At 34.2% G+C, this 21,936-nt stretch overlaps 1 pseudogene; it reads left to right on the top strand.

Moving 5' to 3' along the window:
• Positions 1–13,145: 13,145 nt before the first annotated feature.
• On the top strand, positions 13,146–14,200 carry LOC128230911 (mesotocin receptor-like; annotated as a pseudogene).
• The last annotated feature ends 7,736 nt before the right edge of the window (positions 14,201–21,936 follow it).

Consider the following 21,936-nt stretch of genomic DNA (forward strand, 5'->3'; position numbering starts at 1 on the left):
AAATCCGATGAAGGTATTTCATTGGTTTAAACATTTTCAGATATATTGACACGAACAATTTTCAAAGCTATTTCGACGCCCGCTGCTTTTAATGATTTGCCGCGATAAAGTTTCATCGGCGGAAATAAAAAAACCTGAAATCACAATTTTATTTTTATTTCAAAAATGAGTTTTTTTTGGGCGGCGGTGTTCGTAAAACATAGAATCAAATAAAAAAGGCCCTATTAGCTTATTAGTATTTGTTTGATTATTGAGTTTCCTCAGGTTCATGCATACTTTGATAAGAGTTACCTTTTGTGTTCTTTCTTGATTCAGGATTGTTGGGATAGGGATGAGGTTTGTGCACGTTAACTGGTTTAACACCCCTGTAAATTTACATTTTACTGACCGTTCAACGGCAGTACCTAACAATCCTTGATAAACATACCTAGTTTTTATATAGTATATATGCACTGTGTTGTTCGTGGAGTTTTGTGCTTTGTTCCATATTTTTTGTTCGTGATGTTTATTGTGTGTTCTATGTCTGTGCCATTAAACGGGGTTTGTTTCAATAATTGGCTACAGAGCTTGTTTCTGTAGTTTTTCACGTAAGTATTGAAGCAAAAGTATGCAATTAATAGTTAAAAATAACATTTAAGATGGTGAAAGGTCATAAACTATCATAAGATGACAGGTCAAAAGTTGACATCCAATCTATTGCATTCTGAACAAAACACTTATTTCTTCACGCATTTTGTCGGTATTGACACTGTGAAATGTTTACACACAACAAATGACTATTAATAATTATATATATCTATAGTAAATAATATAGTATATTTGAATGATTCGGTCAGATTGCAATAGTTTGACATATTAATAAGATGATCTGTTTAAAAATAATTTGGCAATAGTTTTCTATATCATTTTATTTTGAATTTTACAAAATAAGGCACCTTTCCAACTTGGGGACTGTGGACAAACCCACTTTCACACAGGGGACCATTAAGACTCTTGTAAGAAAATTTAAAATCTTACTTCTGAATAGAAACATTTGTTAAAAAAGCACTGGCCAGAGGGGAGGTTTCAGGAAATGTTTTTGACAGTTTCCAAAACTAATATAATTAAAGTATTTGATTTTGAGTATTTGGTGGTAGACATGTGATTGAAGCTACTTCTAAATTGCAAGAACATGTTGCACCTAATGACCTAGTAGCGTTAGTTGGTTGTGTATTGTGTCTCAAATCGTATTGTTTAATATGACGAACATCTTTACATTCCAAACCTTGATGCAGGAGACATTATTTTAGCTGAAAGAAATGATTATCAGAAGCTGATTTATTCTTATTGGACTGAACATGCGACCCTTTTTGTCCAGGACTCACCGAATGACGGAAAATCCTTTATTATAACACATGATGTTGCGTCCTTAGGGATTTGCTGTCGAAATGAAAATTGAACAGATTAATGACTTTTGCCTCCTTCAGATGGTGTAATCCTTGTCAGTGGATCAATTGCCGGAGAAGATGATTATTTCATGTGTAAGGCAATAACAAAAATGCAAGAGCCTTTGCTTAAGTAACTCTGTTACAGTATCTATGATTTGCATTGCCGAGCCATAATATTGCAAATAATGAATGTTATTATGTTGATTTTGACTTAAATCATGTCATCTTTGTAGAAATGAATTCAAATATTAAGTAACATACCTTACAAATAAATATTTTCATTGCGTCTGCGTATTTGTCTCTGTATTCATGATACATATACCAGGAGATAATACATTTGTCATTTTTGAATCAAGCCTGACAAAGCCACATATGAAGTAACTGGTACAATTACTTTGTTACCTTGTTGAAGTGTAACGGGAACTTATGGAAGTTCCGTATGACTTAGTTCCAGGAAAACATGCTAGTTTACATTGTCAGTTTAACCTTATACCTTTTGACGGGACAACTGGAGCCAAAGACAGCTCGGCATGAAAGAACTGAACACGTTAACTTCAACTTCACTCAATGAAATTTTTAGACACAAAAAAAACATCTGCCCATCTATTGGTACAGACTGACTTGGAGAGTATGCAAGTAAATTAATGAGACTTCACTACATTTTTTTCAATACAATTGAATTTTATTCATTTTTACTTTATGCTGAAAAAGTATGTTTAGTATGAAGCTTATGTGGTCAAAAAATATCTGCATATTTGGCATCGGCTCTGTAATCAGCAATGCTATTGTGAATTATGCTGAAGTTTGATTCTTTGAAAGAAATTGGGAGTTACTTTTCAGTATTTAATGAATTATTATCCCACTGTCTTAATAACACACCAAAAGCGGATATAATGGTTCCACAGATGATTAAGGGTATAATTCAACGAAAGCCTTAGCAAGAATATCTTAATTAATCTTACCTAAATGAGATTAAGTTGTATAATATGTCGTCTGGGATTATAAGTATCTTCCATAGCCGAGAGTGTAAGATATTTTCAATCCGATCCGAGTCTACGATGTTTTGCGGAAACGAGGTTTACCGAGTTTCCACAAAACTCCCTGCGCGAGGGTCGGGATAAACCTATCTTACACGAGGGTAGATGTTTTTCTCCCACCTCAATTAAACAAAATTAAGCAAAAATGTATTTGTTTTTGCTGGAACTCTTTTGTGCTTAGTGAAAATAATTGCGTATGGATATGAGATTGTTCGTGGTTATCATGGATATGCGCGCAATGATTTAGATAATGTCAATAGTCAAATCGGTTTTTAAACAGTTCTAAGGAGAATGAATCATTATTTCTTGAAAGGTGCGTGAAAACTGTGTTATGGTGACATTTGAAGCCAGAAATAAATAATTAGCGTTCTAAGTATTGCCACAAGACAAGGTTTCCATGATGCTACAGACGACAGCCATCAACAAGGGAGGTAATTACAATGTGGCGACATTAAAAAAGAGTTCCATACGGGCATTTTATCTTCGCCCGATTGCAAGATAAGAATTTCTAGCAAGGTTAAATAATTGGATCTACTTATCTGAGGTGGAAGAAAAGTTGTTCCACGGAAATACAAACGGTGGTGGTTTTGACTGATGCATTTAAATATAAATTGGAAATGTCGTTATTGGTAACAGATCGGTTGCCAAGTCTATTTTATCTTCGACTGTACTCTTTGCAAAAGAGGAAAAATGCGTTCCAATACTTGTTTAGTTGAAGACAGATGCCAAATGTGATGTAACTCATACGATTCGATCAATCCCCAAAGCAGTCTGTCTGATTTATGTAATTTCTTTTGAAAGCCAAACATATTTTTATCAATTATGACAAAGCTCTGAACCTACCCTGGGATAATCAGATCAATCAGTTCTCAAGTTTACCGGGGCTGACTATTCTTTTCTTCGTTCGGTGATGTAGCGTTTATATATCATTCATTGTTTGACCCATAAGCAATTTTAGCAGTGAATTGTACTCGTTGGCATTATACCTCATTCAAGGATGAGAGCATCTCCCCACTTAAATTCCGAGCTGGTTTCGATAGGTTCAAATCATAGTGCAGACAATATGCGCGGGCAGAATTTAAACGCACCCCTTTAGGATCAACTGATAGCCCTAGTTATAATCTTAGCATAAGGGGATTTCCAACATAATTGTACTTTCGCGTGTAACTTGCCGATTTTATATGAAATTCTTTAACTATTTGAATCGGAAACAATAAACATTCATTTATGTTGGAAATTTCTGTTGGAAGCGTATGTAATAAAAGTGCTATTGAATTTATATCGAAATAATTCACAATACGAATATGAACGTTCTGGCGCTTGAATATATTTCTTTTTACCCCAACTCATATATGTCAATATAAATTCTATCACTTTTACACATCGGCCAAACCGATATTTGTAATAAATGTATAATACTTCAAACCTCTACCAAAAACTGAAAAAGAAAAAGGGTCAAATCGGTTGTGTAGGTCATATACAAATATTTAACCCTCGGGAAAACAAGACATTCTAATAGTTAATTGCGTTTTTGCGTTCAGATGCAGATATTTGCCCCCAAGGATAAATTAAACTCCTTGAGAACATCTTATATAAACGTCGCGATAGGTGTTCGGTTATGCGTATCGGTCAGGTCCTCATTTATAAAACGGTATATACTTATTTGTATAATATTTCCAAATGTCTGCTTCCCTCCAAGGCAACCTCGCCGGAACAATTTTTCAAACTATTAAGAATCCATTTTCTAGAACAGTGGCTTGGCGTAGCGACTTGCATTGCGGGAGTGTCAACGAAATTAGCCAGAACTTTGCAGAAAGCTATCACAGGATAAATATGTATGAAAAATAATGGGATTGTGAAGACTGTAGAGTATGTGGAGCCATATGTTTTAATCATGAGGAGTACTATTTCATTTAAATGTGCATTATTGATAAATGGTAAAGCAACACTTTTCTATCAAACGGACACAGGCTGCAAGCTTTTGAAACAAATTGCATTTTGTTGCCATCAAACATTGACCAATAGCTTCTACAGTATTGTTTTAGGTCATGAGAGTATACACCACAAAATTAAACATTAAGTATAAATTTGACGAGATAATATGATTCGTAACGGCCCACGCCGTATAACCGTCGGTACGTTGCATTTACCTACAATTGCAGACAGAAACATCAATAATCGTATTTTTGGTATATATTACTGTTTTAAAATGTCTAAAATTATCTAATAAACTTTTAAGACGACAAAATATAGAACACTGGCAAACTTTGTTCCTTATTCTCAACAACAACGTTCTAGCCAACCTCAAAGGAGATATACGTTGTTTTATATACTCAATCCATTATTTACTTTCATAATCTTTTAAAAGAAAACGTTATCAAGTAGGATTGGCTGTTTGGTATTTTCTATATTCAGCATCAAACATACATGCATCTATAAAAGCAATATATTTTATAAATCGTCTTGCCCGTATACAAGTGTCACGTCAAGCAGGTAGTGGTTAAAGGAATTTGACCACTGTTGGAAACTTCACAAAATGAGTGTATTTTTCTTTAAAACAATATTGTGCAAATATATAAATATAATGAGTTGTGTCCGAGGATCACTCTGCATTTGTTTCAGGTTGTTATAAAAACTTAATGGGCCGCAGTGTTATCAATTTATTTTTACAATCTAAATCGGTGTGGTCCTCCTTTTAACAATTTCTTATTGCAGGTTGAAATTGAAGCTGTTGGCCGCTAGGCATGTATTCTTTGACAAACCATTCATTTGAATCTACTACCATCGGTAGGTCGACGTATTTTTGGCATTCTTCTATTATATAAATAATATTTGTATGTTTGGAATTTATTTCAAACTATGTTTACAATATGAAATTCTTTCTTTAATATTTGAAAAACTATTATAAATTTATATATCTATAAAATAATACTTTTGGAATAATAACATTATTCCGAGAATATGTTGCGGTATAATGTTTCATACCCTAAACCGGGGCATAAACCAGCTAGTATCAAACTTATTTAAATACACCGATAAATATATAACTATGAATTGTAATCAATGAAGCTCCACATAATGACCTTGTACCATTATTAATTACAACATTAATTTTCTTACCGCACGTCATTCCAATGATTTTATTACTAACAAACGTCTTGTGTCGGTCCAGTTCATAATAAGGGCACGTGAGGACAGCAAGCCAAAGAGTTAGATTGTTCGATCCGCTACGTATACACGTGAATGTGAATTTTTCTAGCATACCTGAGACGTTAAATATGAGAAATATTTGATTTTGTAAAATACTGTTTTTATACTTTACCTAATAGCGCGTACATAGTTGTTTACAGGCATTATGACGCGCAATATTTTGAAGTCATTGTCACATTGTTCTCAAGAAACTTCGCAGACTTAAGTTTTTAAATAATAACTATGTCCGCCTCCATATATGGGAAGGCATATTGTTTTTGTTGGAGTTGTCTGTCCGTCTGTCCGTTTGTCAAATATCGGACCCGCTCCATATCTTTTAAACTGCTAGAAGGATTTTGAAATAACTTGCCACAAATTGCGGTGATGTGCAGAGCCCATGTTAAAACTAACACTCTTAAGGTCAAAGTCACACTAAGAGATCAAAGGTCATTGGACTTTAATATGACTATATTATGTGTCCGCTCCACATTTTTAAACCGATTGCTCTATTTGAGTATTGAGTTACTACCCACAAATGTTCACCATATTCAGAAGAGCGAATGTAACAATCAGCTTGGTTAAAGCATAAGGAAACACTATATTAAGACGATGTGCATAGCGCATATTACAGCTCTGTTCGATGTCAAGGTCACACTTATAGGCCAAATTTCATATGAATATAATATGACTACAGTTCGTGTCCAATCAATATCTCTTGAACTGCGTAAAGGATTTTGAAATTACTACCCGCAAATGCTCTTCATCTCAAGACGATGTGCAGAGCGCATGTTACAACCAGCTCGGCGGTTCAATGTCAATGTTTCATTTAGAGGTCAAAGGTTTTATAACTATGTTTTGTATCCGCTCAATATCTCTTGAATCGCTTGAAGGATTTTGAAATGATCGCCCACACATATTTTTCCAATGTTAAATGTCGTGGACCTGGACCTGAATGAGACAATTATAGGAAAAATAGTTTTGTATTTGTTGTTATTAATACATCTTATTTTTACTCTGCACTTCTAAAACACTTAACATACTTGCGTTTCACTACATATTAAATTATTATTCTGAAATGGCGTGTTATGGTAAGTGAGTTGTCTTGCTCAGGGTGAAGAAGAAACCGGTTTCCAGACCCAGTAAATAAACGGAAACGCATGTCTGTTATGCAAGAAATTATTTTCCCAAATAATTGTGTGTCTCTCGTTCTCGGTAATCTAGTAAAGCGTCATCCTTATTTCATTTATACGTACTTTCTTTCCAACTTCAAGCTATACCTCACAAGGACAATGACTAGAAGAGAATTGGAATGACAACAGTTATACTATCTGGCAAAACTATATTTTCTGTCCATCAATAAGGCTGTGAAATTGAATTCTTGGTGTTATGACCTCAACAAAATTATTAGGGCTAACGTGTCAGAAGCTTCTAGTTCTTTATAATTCTTTGCATGCTTGTAACAAGGCAATATCGCAATTCTTTTAAACAATAGAACATTATTTTTCATGGGTAAATGATAAGATTAGCAGAGTCTGGTAACCAGACGCAAACAACTTCACGCCTCATGCATTTGTTGTTCTAAATTTCTTATCACTACAGAATAATTATTGCTTTGACGAGCATAATATTGCGTTTGTTAAGTATGACATGAAATAATGCGTTTCTATTCTAGAGGTTCAATCGGAGGTTAAGCTGTCTTCCAGATTTGAATGGTACTTGATCTTTTCACATCCAATTGGACACACATTCACAGCTCGAGGGTAATGCACTTTATAAAGTTAATTTACAATAAATAGTTTTCAAGGTCGGGCCCTATTTTCTTTAACATCATATCATATTCAACCCCATACTATACGGTATTTTTTTCTGCCGAGCGCTAAACATACATTAACAGAAACCATAATGTAATCATAACTTATGCATTTCAATTTACCATGTTCATATTACATGGAATGGATAAAAGGTTTATGTTATTACTAATACTCATACCTAACCACACAATTCTTTCCGGTATGCAACTTACTACAAAATTCGAAATTTCTAAACCTTATTCAAACATCGAATTGTTGCAGAGAAAACGGGATTATGCCTGTTTAGGAAAATTCACATAAGAGCTACGTCCAACTTACAATTTTTGGTCGTAGGGTCTTATTCGAATGTCATAAACCAATTACAATAGGATGAAATGAATTGAACAAGATGTTCTACAAGGATAACCTGGAGCTCATTTTTTAAACAGTGCACTTTGTGAATGTGTGCATTTCAACAAACAATGTGTTTATGACAGCCTAACGGCATACTTTGTACTTGACTGAATTACCTTCGTAGGCGAACAGACACGTTAAAAATCAAAATCAGACCATAGTAAATGATAAGAAAAACGATATTTCATTTATTGTGATTCTTTTTTAACTTTACTTGCGGTTTATGTAAATCTCATTCAAAGGAAAGTCTCTAAGGCAAATACAATTTCATGAAGCAATATTCACAATTACCATTTACGGGTCCGGCTTCCCCAGTCCACTATTATTATACATGTATTTCCAAATCGCCATAGCAATACTAATTCCTGAACACAACCAGTGAAGCAAACAAGGCAGACCAGTTTCCTCTATGGAACATTTATAAACAAAATTGTAATGGTATGCTCTTGTAATCGTAAACTTATACAACCTTTGCATGCCACCATCAACTCTCCTGTCATTGCAGACAAAATCCTCCTCTCAGATCAAATCGCTAATTTCTTTGGAATAACCCAAAAATGTTTAAGAACAAAAAGGTTAGTTATACTTGTAATAGAATATAAGCAGGTCATCATCATCAACCCCCCGGTCAATTATAGAGGTGACATTGACATCCTTTCATCAGGTCACAGGCGTGCTCATGTCGTTATGGCTTGAAAGTTTTAACCTATGGTTAACAAAAACATTCGATAAAATGCAATTTCAAATTTGAACTAAAAAAGTGTTGTTGTGTTTAATCTTAAAGTGTTATTTATTCAATAAATATTCAATCCAGTTTTGCAATAGCTATAGCAAATAATTTGTATTATCATAAGTTTAAGATTCTTTATCATTGCTCGCCTGAGATGACTAGTTTATGGGCATGTTTTAAAATGAGACCAAGTACTTAGAATCTAAATTTATTTCAGATATTTCAAATTTATATTATAATATCACAACCCTGACTGTTACCAAATAAATTGCCAGATAAAGCAGAGCCGAATATTTAAAATGGACCAGAAAAGGGCGGTTGGTAATAACATCGAAGAGCTTCCATGAAATTTGGTGATGCAGATACATTGGAGTCATGCTCTCAAGCTGTTATTTTTTTCAAAAAGCACAAATGTAAACTGGAATGAACAAACGTACACACAAACCAAACTTAGAAACGCTAAAAAGAGTTTTAAATGCATATCTGCACTTTTCTAAAATACGATTTGTTAACAATAAAAACTTACGGGAACCGGTACAACGAAGGATTGTTTCTGTAACCAATGTGTTAGCAAGAAAATCTCTATCGATATTTGTAAGTGCAGTCATCAATGACGCCACAATTGGGACTACATATGTAGATATCAACAGGCTTAAAATTCAGATTTCCCTTTATATATTTCTGTATGCTATAACTTGGTCATGACAGGGACAATTGATGGCTAGAAATTGCTCTTAAATTGCGCTTTCGCTGGTTTGTTCGCTGTTGATTCTAAATCAATTAAACGCGTTTGTTTTAATACGAAGACTGTCTCACACTAAACATGCGCAATATAAATTAATCGATTATTTTTGCAGAAACTTATAATGTGCCTGACTTATTTTAACTACTTCCAAGTAATGACACGCGCTTAGTTTTATCTTTGGTTGTTAAAGTTATTACGGTATAAGTTATGCAATTATTTGAAACAACTGAATAATTCGTTGGTTAAAAGTATAGTTTAGTACGCTGGAATATGCCCCCGATAAATATTTCTCAGTCGATATTGGAAATAATATTTCGCGTACCCGACCTGCCCTTTTAAATGTCGGGTTTACCCGGCTTAGCCCCGTTAAAGTTTAATACTTCTTAACATTGAACAAAATATGTTCCACTGAACAAAACATCGTAATATCGACAACTTTCTCTATTTTGCAATGCACAAGATAACAGACGGCGATCCCATTTCATCTCTTAATGTATCAGCTAATGAGTTGCTGCTCCTGGTGTTTGTCATACTTAATTGCTTTCACGTTATGGTAAAGGGCATTTTTAAAGGAACGATTTGTCGATCATATTTTCTCCAATAAAATGTTCGTTTTGTCATTGAAACTGATACTTATAACACACGTACTTAAATAAAATAAATGGATTATTCTTGTATGTTATCATTAAATGAGAAACGTATGAACAAGTTTGTGTTTACGGCAAATATATCTTAAAGATTGATAGGTAGCGTACAATAACTTTAGGTTTCACTTAAAAATACGTATTGTCCATCACTCCTGTTTAATATACAGATAAAATATGTATTATAGAACGCACGGTCGCAAATACTTTGTTTCTGTAAGATAAAATATTCTAATAACCGGCTAATAGCGTTTCTCTTCACGCATCTGTATACATATACAATATAAACCTATGTCTATAAAACATGATATTTAGGTCCGTCTCCTTTTATCATAACTGCAGGGCTATGAGCGTTAATCTAAAAAAAAATGCGAAAACAGCATGTCCGCCATATGCCTATTTGATTGGTCACATTTTGACAAAGAATTAAAAACATTTTATTTATCTTTTTTAAACTAATGAGGGAAATAATAACCATTTCTGATATTTTTTCCAAATGTATCAGGTACTTAAAATAGTAGGCAATTTCATTTTAAACAATATAAATAACTGTGATATCAATATTATGGCTTATTAAACAGTGACTTTTGAAGTTTAATAAGGCAAATGATATCTTTTGTAATAAGAGCGCCGTGTAGCCAATATATACGCTCGTCTGATATTTTTCAGTCGACATAGTTCAACATGTATTTAAGTCAGAGATATTGTCCTTGCTGAAAATATGTGTATTTGCGCTCACGATATGCCTGCCAAGAAATATTTGAGTATCTTCAACGGTTTTTAAGTGATGGCCAAAGTTAAAGTTTTGCACTCATGTGTGCTTATGGGAAATAAACGTTTCAAACAAGTAGGCAGAAATAAAAATCTCTTCTCACCAAATACGAGCGCAGAACCGCAAACTATGTTCTGTCCAGTAGTACTATATTCTTAGAACAATTGAGTTTTCATTACGTTTTCTTTAATTAATTGAACATTACGTAAGCTTTTGCTATAAAATATTAGAAGTGAAGGTCGCATTTTTTGCAACAAAGCAAGTCTTATTAACACGTTTAATCAATTACTCTTTTTACAATCCCTTTTGTTTAGGCCATTGATATCAACAAACCCTTTATTTTATTTGAAATGCACGATAATAAAAGGGAACTACGATTCATGTAAAAAATAAAACATTTTGTGAGGGCATTGTATGTAAACATATTGTTATTTGTTAAATTATGTTTTTGAATATAATAACGCGAAATATTCATTATAAATAACGGTTAGAAATTCAGAATTATAATCTCTACAAATCCTTATCTTCTTCTATGTATACTTCATGAGTGCAAAAAGTCAAGAAAAAATGACACGCTAGTTATTTTCTTAGTATGCAGAGTTAAGAACAACTAAATACCCCTTTTTCGTCTTAAATATCAAATGGTCAAAGAAATATGTGACGGTAACTTTACATCTTACTAAATGAGCTAAGTTTCTTTGTCTCACGACAATTCTTTGTACGGTTATTAACAAATGATAGCATCCCGAAGACGTAGTTATAGTCGAGGATGGACACATAAAAGTCTGGAAATGACTTTATTTAACGTAAGAGGCTGTATGTTGCTAAGGCTTGATGATAAATTCTTTTAGATGATTATTCGATTTGACCTGGTATGCAGTCCATATATTTACTATATTTTTAAATAATCGGGCATTTTTTCTTCAAATTTATTAATGTTTTTTATTTAAATTATGGCTTGCCAGATTTTGGCAATATCGTAATGAAAATCAAAAAGGGTATCAATGTTCCAAACATGAGTCTCGTTTGGTGGACATTTTCATTTGCCATACAATTATGTGTGTTATTACTTTTACATTTAACATTTTGATATTGAGTTTGCGATAGTTGTATATTTGCTAATCTGTAAATTCAAAATCTTGAAATTGTAAAGCAACAGAAGCTAACACTGTTCGCACACATTTGGAGTTCTTTGAGGTGAGGGATATGGATTTAGGAATGGGGAGAAAAACGAAGGTAAATATTCGTAGAAAATTAAATACGCCCTGATTTAGATTAACTGGGCAATTTTAGAAAATTAGGAATTCATAACAAGTATGTTCACTTCCAAAGTAGATAACGACTGCTGAACGATTATTAAAAAAACAATACTTATTCTAATTTTGATTTAAATTTAGCCATATTTCACAAAAGCGGGTAAAACACATTTTGCCGATTTCGAGAGCATTTGAATGAATTTGTGATTTTTTTTTAAAAACATCAAATTCCAGTTTGCTTCATTTAAACGCACAAACAAATTTGGGTAGGGTTACATCATAGTTTTTTCTGACCTGTTAAAGGCGTTACCGAAACATTCACTATGAACAAATACTTGATAGGTTTGTAAAATGTGTTAACTTCTTTAAGCGTTGTTTCTCTTGTATCGTTTTTTTTTGTTGGATTCGAACATTGTTCGTTTGTGCAGCATTTGGTTAAAAAGGCTACTGGGCTTGTCCCAGCATTTTCCATTTGCAGATTTCATCCACCAATTAAAATATACTTAAAAACACATTTACGAACTTCCGTTACGCATTTTATCAGTGTGCCATTAAACAACATTATGATCGTTTTTGGCCCCAAGTTTCTGTTTCATAAGCGCGCCATTTATTCATTTACCTATAAGGACAAAAGTTACAGAAACTTATTAAATAAAGTTTTATTGCATTCAAAAAAATGAAAAATGTTTCTTATATTTTGTAACAATATTTTTGGAAAGAAGTTTAATTCAATTAAGATTAATATAAATCAGATTTCATTTTAGGTTGAAGTCAGAGAAATGGTACTTGAAAGGGTCTGTATGGAGAACATAACCAGATACATCGTTTAACAAAACAAAGGTTTCTCAGTCTTCTTGTAATCAAATATATGAACTGCTATTGTAGAGGAATGATCACGAGTATCATAATCCGTTTCTGTATCGAGGAATTGGAGATGTTCTGTTGTATGAAAATGTTGTCTAATACACCAATGGAACCGCGTGTTATTTGGCGACAAACTATAGAATGGCATTTTAACTGGAATATGCACATGATCATCAAAATTAAAACGCAACATCTTATAAACGCATGGTTCTATTGCTTTTGGTAATATTTCGCTACATTTTTTTCAGGGTCAACGACTGGAAACTGCGAACTCAAAATGGATGGAGAAAACTTGATATTGAACTGCTCACGTCGGGAGCCAGCGTTCTGTTTCAATATTTTAACAAACTCCGTTATCATTCAGCCTTACACTAGCGATGAAATATGGACCCCAGTTGTGATCCAGCGTGTTGTTTCAATCGTGGTTACAATGGTGTTAACGCTAATAGGCAATATCGCGATCATCCTGGTATTGACTTGTAGCAACTATCGAAACCGCAACAACAGGGTCAATATCTTTCAAATAAATCTAGCAGTGGGAGACCTTATGGTTTGTGTCGTTACAATGACGACTAAAATATTGTTTGTGCCTTCGGCGAATGGGTTCTTGGACAAGCGGGTTGTAAGCTGTTAACGTATATTCAAGTAGTCACGCTTTCCAGCACCACATTCATTCTCACAGCAATGGGATTATACCAATAAATGGCTATCTGTAACCGGCTAAGATTTACAGCGACGAATTCCAAGGCTCGTAAAATGATCATTTGTTCGTGGATTCTCTCTCAAATTGTCTCTATTCCGCAATTTTTCATTTTTGTCCAGACAGCGGATGGCTATCATTCCGATTATTCTCCTAAATACGGATGTCATAGAAGAGACTATACCGCCCAATGGCAACGAAAGCTATATATGACATTTATGTCTTTTTATATACTTATTTTTCCTGGTTGATTTCTCTCATACTGTTATATTAATGTGACCAGGGTCGTATGGAAACAAGGCAAATCTGAAACATATCTGGCTAACAGCGACATATCGTTAAGACGTTTTATTGTTAACAAGGGCGTAATTTCGTTGGCGAAAATGAAAACTGTTAAAATGACATTCTGTATCATATTGAGTTTTATCGCCTGCTGGACACCTTACTTTGTGACAACTTTATGTCGTATTTATATCAACTATACTCTTAAAATTCCGAGTACCGTGATGGCATTCGCAGAGACAATTGCCCTTTTACAAAGTGCTGTCAACCCGGTTCTCTACGGAATTTTTAATATAAAGATTTTCGCAAGTTTGGTGGAAATATGTTGTCCTCATAGATTAAACAAGTAGAGATTTAACAGTTATGCCCGGTGTAATGATGTGAACGGCCTTCTTATTTTGGCAACTTGTGACCGACACCATAAGATTACGTCTAATCAAACAAAACACTTGCCAGTGCCATGTTTACCTGCTAAATCATCGCGCTCAGCAACGCCATCTAGCGAGGGCTTCGTGGAAAAAGCAAGCTCAACCAGCCGCTCTCACGGGGGTTGTAATATAGCGGAGTCTAACGTCAACGGATTTAAACTACGGGTGCGTTTTATGACTAAAGAATCGGTCCATGTCCATGACAGGAATTAGAGGTGCTTATATACAAATAGTAAATCTTGCGAAGATGAATATACCGTGTTATAATGTTCTCACGTTATGTTGTTGGTGCATTCTGTTTTTTTATAGACACCATATGCTACGTAAGTTCAATCAGCTTCAAAAGATTATTTGGTAGCCGTGACATTCAGGTATCATTTATGACGCTAACAGCCTTAGTACCTGCATGAATGTGAAACTGAACGTGATTGTCCTTACACGTTTTACCTATAATTTAAAAATCGATCTACTTTGAAGTCATATTTCATTAATTTTTATTATTGTGTATTGTTATTATTATACAATTCATGCGAGCAAGTATATTTTGTTATATTTATTACTGAGATATGAAATTATTGTTTTGTGTAACAACAGATGATCAAAATACTTATTCGTTGTTAAATTCTACTTAAACAAAAATAGATATCATTCAACAAACTTGGAGTTGGACTTACCTGGACGAAAGATATCTGAGGATGATAATTAGTCCTATAAATTATCCTTTATTACATAATTTTGAACTTTTATTAGCATATTAATGAAAGGCGAGAATCTTTCTTTCGTAGAAACTGTGATAAACAATATCAAAAGGTCATTTTGTTATGTGATTAACAAATACATTATATATAGTCAGCCAATTTGATACAGAATCTTTTCTTATCGAACAAAATTAACAATAATATTTTGCTCTTGACAACGTTAATAATACACGAGTATAAATACTATGGCCCTGTTGGACATTGATAATAGTTAACCCGTTCATTAAAGTTCCAAGCATATACTCTCGTGTATTTCAATAATTAAAAATGTAACCTTTTATCCATTTATGCAATACTGAATGTATTTATAATCATGGAAATCACATTTAAAGATCGAGATAAACATTTGTTCTTGTAGTTTATGAGTTAAATGTAGTGACAGCCTGAACTATTCCTAACTTTTACGCATTCGCTTGCGGTGAGCGAAACATAGTTGTCACAGCTGCGGTCCCTGTAAATGAGTGCGTGGATAAGTCCGTCCGTCCGAACTGACATTGTACGGGCTGTAAATGTTGACAATGCAATAAAGGAGTTTCAAAGAATCTGCCATGAAGGTTCACCATGATAAGGCGGCGTGTCGCACACAAGACAGAGGTCTATATATCAAAGGCCAAGGACGAGGTAAGAGGTCAATGGTTGAGATGATCCGTTTCCGAGCTTTATATTGACCATGCATTACAGGATTTTCAGAAAGCTTTCCATGAAGGTTCACTGTGGTGAGGCAGCGAGTTACGCATTAAGGAATCCTTAAACCCCTAAATCACAGCTAACCAAAAAGGTGTTTTTTGAGCTCATATTTGTCATCTTAATGTTTTGCCAAAAAAAACCCAAATAGTTTTAGTTTGAACAGATAATCTGTTAAGACTTGTACAAAATATATCATATGCTTAACCACATATATATAATAATAATTGAACACACGGTGGAAACACAGGTAATAGAATTATGGGTAAAAAAATAAAACACATGTATGGACATATTGAAAGTAGGTGAGGATGAACAAAAGACGACTACATTCCCTAAAATACTTCTACTAGGTTAGTTCATGCTTCAGGCTCGCAATTGTCGATCAATGCAACTATGCATTGTGCATTATAGCCAAATGTCTGCAGCTATGATGTTTTCCCAATGAGTATCCACAAAACGGTGGAAATTACACATAAAGACACACTTAAGAGTCCTTGCTCTGTCGTAGTAGTTCAATCATAACCCGCGAGAGAAATTCGTTTCTGATAATCTAAAAAAATGATGAAATGCCTTGCATTTTCACATCATTTTTGCACTCTTATGCCGTATTACGTAGCTTTATCAAATGTGCAGTGGTTAGGTTAACCAATTTATTTTTCTGATAAGAAAAATAACTGTTTTAATGAAGTAAAAATTTAAGATTCAAGATTTATTTACTGAATATCCAGAAGGCCATAGCCCATGTGGACAAATATATATACAATATAGTGTTTTCAGGTGATTCCATGCATACAAATAACAAAACTAGACAACAAAACAAAAAACGAAAAAACAACAACACAAAAAAAAACAACATAAATATCAAATACGCAAATACACCAACTTCATAAGTTCAATAAATCAAAATCTGTTATAATGCAATCTATTAATTAAATTAACGTGTCAATAACGTTATATGTTTATTCACAGATAAGTTGAAATAAATACATGTACATATATACAATAGTTGTTCTATAATGAGAGTTGTGTTTGCAAAATATCTGCAACTCCCTATATCGGACAACCTATACAAAACGAAACTATAGGGAGCCTAAGGGAAATCACTTAAACTTTAAAATTCACTTTTGTAATAGTCATATCTGAATCAGGTAAGATTAGATAATGACTGTAAATGTAACAAAATTTAGAGAATCATTGCATATGAACACTGTGTGCAAATATTCAGTCTAGTAACAATACAGACAGAGAGTGTGTGTCGAAGTGAAAAGATATATTTAATAAATACTTATACGGATTTAAGCAATCAATATTTTGTTTCAGGTAGAGATACTTCACCAGAAGTATTTGCACACATCATATATGCAACTATCACTTTCGATTTTGTTTTACTAAATAATAAAAGCTGAACACTCACTTATGTAACAGTACTTCTATGTAAAAGTATATTATACATGTTTGTTTAACTGTCTAGTAAATATTTATAACTAACTACACAATACAAAACGTTACATGATAAACGGATAGATCACAATACACGTGCAATAATTAGGACGCATACATGTCAACTGATCTAACTAAAAATGCATTGTAAACATATATACTAAGATTTCTTAATATGTCTTCTTTATCAGATGTAATTAATTGGATAAACTTTTGCATGTTTGGTCTATGCCTATAAAATATTGGTATATATTTACGTCTTATATCAGAGTATAGGGCACATTCCAGAACAAAGTGGTATTCGTCTTCTAAGACTTGACATGTATTGCATTTTCTCTCATCAACGGGTATTGGATTGGGTTTCGCCCATCTTCCACTCTCGATCATAAGTCTATGTGCAGATACACGTAATATTGATAAACTAAATCGAAACTTTTTAATACTGCATGAGATTAAGTAAGGTTGGAGTTTAAAACATGCTATATTGTTATAAAACAAAGCTCTACTAGAGGCTTCTAATCTTCCATTCCAGTTTTGGATAAAATTATCATTTAGTCTCCGTTTAACATAAGCAAGAAATAATTTATCGTTCCCTACTTCTTGTAAGAGCCATACATCATAAAAACCGAGTGAACTCAACAGATCACGTAATAAAGAGCACCAACTTTTCTTATTAGGGCACCTTTCACAGTCATTCAATAAAGTAAGATATATTTTCTTATTAAACTTATTATCACTTGTACGTAATAACTTAACCCAGTACTTTATAATATTACTGTATCTAATTGTCTGATAGTTTACACGTCCAAGCTCACCATAAATAAAATCATTGTGTGTACTTCTTTTAACACCCAACAATCTTTTACAATATTGCATATGTATTCGCTCTATGGCGTTACCTTTGACAAAGCCCCACACTTCACTACCATAATTTAGAATGGGCGAAATTAGCTTATCAAACAAATCTAACTTGTGTTTAATAGTAAGGTCCGTAAATTTATACAAATACTTGTTCATCATAAAAATTGCTTTTAAAGCTTGCCCTGCAATTGTATTTTGGGCATCTGAAAATGAGCCCCCGGGAGTAAAAACCGTGCCCAGATAATTAAACTTATTTACAATCTGAATTTCATTACCATTATAATAAAAATGAATATTTGCCGGGAGCCGTCCTCCCTTCCTAAAAACAATTATTTTTGTTTTATCACTATTCACAACTAATTTCCAACGTTCACAATATTCTGACAATAAATTAAGACTTTCTTGCAATTCCACAGCATTATTAGCAAACACAATAATATCATCAGCATATAGTATTAGAAAAAGTTTAAACGAATCAATATTGATACCATTAATACCCTTTTCATAGAAAATTGACTCTAAATCATTTAAAAACATCGAGAACAAGAAAGGCGATAAACATTCTCCTTGTCGTACACCTATCACACATTCATATGTTCCACTCAACTGCTTACAATATTTTACTATGGATTTCGCTGACGAGTACATGGATTTAATTATACCAATTTTTTCCTCGTAATCCTAACTTAATAAGTTTACTCCAGAGATTATCCCTAACAACATAATCAAAGGCTTTAGTAAAATCGATGAATACACAGTACAGTTGCTTACCTTGATTAAGAACATGCGTTAATAAACCATGAAGTACACAAATATTATCTATAGTACCCATATTCGACCTAAATCCAGCCTGCGCTTCAATATATACAGAGTAACCTTCGGCCCACTCAGATAGTCTGTTGTTCAAAATTCGTGTAAAAAGTTTCCCCAGAGTACTTAGTAGCGTTATACCCCTATAGTTATTTTCATCATTTATACTACCTTTCTTATGTAATGGCACAACAAAACCTTCAGACCAAGACGCTGGAAAATGACCGGAATCAAATATTTTGTTAAAAAGAGTATGTAAATATGGTAATAGTACATCTTTACCGTGAATAAAAAAATCATTTAAGTGCATATCTGGACCGCCACTTAGTATTAGTATTTAATTCCTTAATAGCTTTAGAAATACTCTCAACATTGTTCGGTATATTCAATTCTTCGAACATTACACTAAATTCATTTTTTTCATATCGTTCCAAAAAATAAACTACATCATCATCTGGCGTAAAAACATACTATTTGGGTTGTTAACACTTTTAAAATACTGCACCCAGTGTGACATTTGCATTCTGAATACCAGCAGATTGCTTCAGCATATTCCAATATAATTTAGCATTTTTAAATCTAGCTTGCTCAAGCTTTTTAGTCTGAAACTTATCATAGTTAAGCCTATGTTTTCTTATACATGTTTTATATTCTGACCTGGCAGCATTAAGTAAAACCCTATGTTCATCCGACTTATCATTTCTATAAATATTCAACTGTCTTTGAAATATATTTCTTTTCCCAGCACACTCAGTAGTAAACCAAGCTTTATGAGCAGAGTTGCGATCAATATTAGCATCAATATTGTTAGTTCTTATTTTGCGTTTAAAAATTGGGGATACAACTGTATCTAATATGTCATTGAGCTGTAAAATACTAGCATCGATATCATGTATTGAAGTACTATTACTAACAACATCATTCCATGTATTTAAACTATCAATAATATTCTCACTGCTTAATCTTTCTTTGCATGTTTGTTTATGGTCATTATTCCAAACATATTTATGAGGTATACTCTGTATTTCGTCCTCAGCCTCACTGTTACTCGTAGTAACTGAAATTGAACTGCTAAACATAAACGTGAAATCTATCAAACAATGGTCAGATAAAATATTTGGGTCACAACCACAGAATTTATCAACACATTCAAATATATCAGGCGTTGAAATAACATAATCAACTAAACTAGACCCAGCTCTACCAAGAAAAGTAAAATGGCATTCTTTATCATCGTCAAATCTCCCGTTTAAAATGCGCATACCCGTCTGTTTACAAAAATCTAATAAAATTAAGCCGTTTTTGTTAATGCGGCCTTTGTCCTGGGAATTTCTAGCAATACATGTATCAATAAAATAGCCTTCGGGCAAATAATCAATATGGTTTAAATTTTCATCCGGCACATAATCTGGTAAATCGGATGTATGTGCATTCATATCTCCACACACAATTAAATTAAGATTATCGCCACACTTAGAATCGAGCTCACAAACATAATTAAGTAACCTGTCAAATGTATGACTGTCTACCATCGCTTGCCGCGAGCTACCCTCTGGTACAACATAACATAAGCAAATATACAAATCATGTTCTAAACATATTTTCGATGCTGAAATTTTTACACATATAATATCATCATGACATTTGAAAACAAGTGTATCTTTACAAATATATTCATTCCTAATATATACTATAATTCCACCTGATGACCTTTTACTGGTCTTTAAAAGTTTGGTTCTATTTAAGACAAAATACTCAAATCCATTTACTTGTAAATCTGAAAAGTTATTGGCCCATGTTTCTGTAAACAATACAATGTCATGTGAGTTAAAAACATTAATTAATTCCTCAGATTGCAACTTATTTACACGCCTTGTCGCTAGTCCTTGTACATTTAATAAAGCAAAACGCAAATTGGCCTTCTGTAACACGTCTTAGTTGTTAACCCCGCTTCGCCCGTCATCGGATTTCGGCTGCTGTCCTTTATCTCCGCCCACGTGAATCACGCTCGCCAGTACTTTCTGAGTGCATGTGCTATTTTTAACACTTGGCAAAACCGGAGAGCTATTTTTGTCACTGTGTAAAACTGACTGATCACTTTTCACTCTGGACTTCGAAGACGAGTTTTGTCTTTTATAAGGAATGGCTGACTGTGACCGCCTATCCGCCCTTGTTGTAGACCTTGCAACCCTAGGGCGGCCACGTGCAGGTGTGTTTCCGTCGGAACTAATATTTATAGTGTTAGGGTCAATAAAACTGGATTTAACAGAACTTTCATCCATTGCCGTAACGGTGGAATAGTTTGTGCTTAAATCGATTGGCGTCGTGGTTGCCGGATTTTGCACATATGTATCACTAACTGCTTGCGTAGGATACGGAGAATTGTTACTGGTAGACATCACTGGGGTGACAGAAACGTCATTTGCTGCCAATCCCATGACTAAGGGACTTTCACAAGTTATGGACCTACCCGAACCGCTGGCGCTATTTACTGGCATTACGTGCTGCGGCTCCTGTGCCTGCGTTCGAGAGTTAACCAGTGGTACGTTCACCTCCATTGGCATATGCACCGGCGGACTCGGTGGGATAAACGGCGGTGATGCCGTCCGTGTCACATCCCCGCTTACCGGCGCTGCACAGCCCCTATGACCGACTACATCACGTTGGATAACACCAGGGTGGGATTTGCAGAGGGTGAGTTTGTAATGCAAACGTTAGACTGATGATCAAGTTCCTTTTCATCACGAATATACTGGGGTTTTACCGTTTTAAGGTTTTCCAATTGTGAGAGTCTATTTGCCGCTATATACTGGCCCCACTCAGGTAGTTCATCGTGCACCAGGGTACCATCATGGATCAGCTTGGCCGGGTACACAATTTGCACCCTCGATCGCGTGTCCTGGTTTTTAAGTGCCTTGTACCTTGGCCAGAGACGCCCCCGAGCTTCCTGGATCTCACGCGGGAAATCAAAATCAATAGAAAACGGGGTGTTTCTCAGTCGCCGGACGCTACTCATCACAAGCTCGACGTTTCCGAAGTCGCGGAAATTAGCGATGATCGGCCTGTTTTGGTGTTGCCTCCGTGGATGTCTCAGCCCTAGTC

Source organism: Mya arenaria, chromosome 4 (assembly GCF_026914265.1).
Source record: "Mya arenaria isolate MELC-2E11 chromosome 4, ASM2691426v1".
Taxonomy (NCBI): Eukaryota; Metazoa; Mollusca; class Bivalvia; order Myida; family Myidae; genus Mya; species Mya arenaria.